The following is a 2,766-nucleotide window of genomic DNA, read 5'->3' on the forward strand; positions in this document are numbered from 1 at the left end:
CAGTCTTTGGTTCACTGCGTGGATCCTCCTCTCCCTCCTCAGCCCATAGCCTGAGACTGGGAGGATTGATAAGTTCATAGGCTTATCTATGAAAAGTATTTTATGAATTCCCTTTGAGGATTAGAACTGAGAGAATGGAGAGAGAGTGATTCTCTTATGAGACGTGGGTACTCACAGGTACTTGGACGTTAGATATTCAGTGTGCATTCATTCTGTTATGCAGTTGTTCTTTGGTTTCTCCTACATATTTTCCATCAGGGCATTTCGCAGGGCTGTGCAAAGTTTCAGTGGCTGATTCAATTCAGCAGAGATTGGCATGATTCAGCAGCCAAATCTCCAAATCCAAATTGAATTAAGAGACCCTTTAATCTCTCTGAATCAAATCAGAACATTCTGAATCAATTTGAAGAGATTCAGAGAGATTTGATGATTCAGACATAGACACAGCTTTAAATATTTTTTCTAGATACCTCAAGGTACCAGGCAGCTCGTAAATGCTGAGATGCTGGGTGGGCAGCTGGGGTGTTTCCCCATGGCCAATTGCTGAGCCGGGGGAGCATGGGGGGGTCCACCACCAAGCACACAGGGGGGCTGCCCTGTACTCCTGTGGGGCACTCCACCTGCCCCACCATTGCTGCATTCACGAGACACACCTGGCATCTTGAGATCTATAGAAAAAGCATTTAAAACTGTGTCTATGGCCAAATTCCTGATTCTCCAAATCAGCATTGAATCTTCAGATTTGAATTGGGCTGAATCGAATCAAGATAGTGATCCAAATCAACTGATCACATCACTATCCCCAATTCGAGCCAAATATGAACCCAAATTGAATACAGCCCTTTTTGCACACCCTTAGTGTTTAGTGCACTAGATGAGATTAATTACATTTCTGGAGGTGCAGGTATAAGATCAGGGGGACAGTCACCAGGAAGCAGGAAACCCTCCCCACGGTGGAACTGGGGACATGGGTAACCTGCCCCTACATGAAAAACCCTGAAATCAGGGGTTACTTACCAATTTCAGGCTACCGGGTGCAGGACAAGTCTTGCCAGGAAGAAACGCCCACGTGGTTTGTCAGCCACACTTATTTCCAGCTGAAACCAGCATGGGCGGATTACATCATTGATGAATGCCATCCAGAAAGAATAAAAGCCAGCACTGAAGCCAAGACCGGAGGACAAGCTGCACTAAGATCAAGTGGCTTGTGGTGCATGGAAGGGGTGTAGGGGAGGTGGAGCCCTACAAATATCTGTCAGGAAGTGTGACCAATCCTGAGGAGTCATCAACAGGGGAACCCACGACTGAGGGTCCAATCAAAGTTGTGGCAGATGGGTTTTCGGGTTTTCCCTGGGGTGATCGAGGACCCCTCCAGAGGTTACACAAGCCCACACAGCGCCCAACACCAGTTGCATCCACTAAGGCGGCACTTGACTGGATATTCAAAACCAGGCAGTCACAGTGGGGAATAGTTATTGTGGGAGTGGTGGAGATATATTGGCAGGTTTTACATTTCTTGTCCCAGCATGGTCAAGTTCCATTTGGTGTGTTTTTGGGCCATAGGAAGTTTGCTTATGGTGATGAGATTGGCAAGGTCCAGTGCTTATTTAAAGGCTAGGATGTCAACATTGACAAGTGCAAGGTACTGCACGTGGGGAGGAAGAACCAGTAGCATACCTACAGGCTGGGGAACTCACTTCTTATCAGTGCAGAGGCAGAAAAGGATCTTGGAGTCATTATTGATGCGAAAATGAACATGGGCCAACACTGTGGGGATGCAGTCAGGAAGGCCAACCATATCTTGTCTTGCATCCACACATGCACCTCAAGCAGGTCCAAGGAGGTGATCATCCCCCTCTATGCGGCAATGGTCAGGCCACAGTTGGAGTACTGCATCCAGTTCTGGGAGCCGCACTTCAGGAGGGATGTGGACAGCATGGAGAGTGTCCAAAGGAGGGCCACTCGCATGATCAGGGGGCAGCAGGGCAGGCCCTACAAAGAGAGGCTAAGGGACCTGAACCTGTTCAGCCCCCACAAGAGAAGGCTGAGGGGGGATCTAGTGGCCATTTACAAAATAGTCAGAGGGGACCAGGCATTGGGAGAGTCCCTGTTGCCCTGAGCAGTAGCAGGAGTGATTAGAAATAATGGTTACAAGCTGGCAAAGGGTAGATTTAGGCTAGATATCATAAGGCGCTACTTCAGGAGGCAGCTAGGATCTGGAAACAACTTCCAAGGGAAGTGGTGCTGGCTCCTACCCTGAGGTCTTTAAGAGGAGGCTAGATGAACACCTTGCTGCGGTCGTTTGACCCCAATACTCTTTCCTGTCATGGCAGGGGGTCAGACCTGATGATCTGCTCAGGTCCCTTCCAACCCTACCAACTATGAAATTATTAAACTATGAGTGGTTCTGGGAAGATCTCTTTAAGTATTGGGTCTTCTTCTAGTATGGGTTGCAATTATTTGAGGATTTTTCTTATAGATTCCAGGGAGGGATGGTATGTCATAACTAATGGTGTGCGATTTGTGGGAATTTTCTTTTTGTACTGTAGCAGTTCTTCACATGGTACCCAGGTGATTCTTCAAAAGTGCAATCTATCTCTCTGGAGGAGTATCCTTGTTGAATGAAATCCCTTTTGAAATTTGTGAGGTGACTATCACAGGTATTCTCAGTGCAAATCTGGTGGTATCTGAAGGCTTGGCTGTATATACAGTTATCTTGTTGAGTTTAAGGTGATTGCTGGTTCTGTGCAGATATGTATGTTGGTT

General features: G+C 47.2%; 1 long non-coding RNA gene across 1 annotated transcript; it reads left to right on the plus strand.

Moving 5' to 3' along the window:
* Window positions 1-1,503: 1,503 nt before the first annotated feature.
* LOC109306061 lies at window positions 1,504-2,431 on the plus strand. The gene is made up of 3 exons (XR_002099832.1): window positions 1,504-1,621; window positions 2,334-2,336; window positions 2,403-2,431. It is a non-coding gene; the product is annotated as an uncharacterized LOC109306061 (long non-coding RNA).
* Window positions 2,432-2,766: the final 335 nt, after the last annotated feature.

Source organism: Crocodylus porosus, unplaced genomic scaffold (genome assembly GCF_001723895.1).
Source record: "Crocodylus porosus isolate Cpor-Errol unplaced genomic scaffold, CroPor_comp1, whole genome shotgun sequence".
Lineage (NCBI taxonomy): Eukaryota > Metazoa > Chordata > Crocodylia > Crocodylidae > Crocodylus > Crocodylus porosus.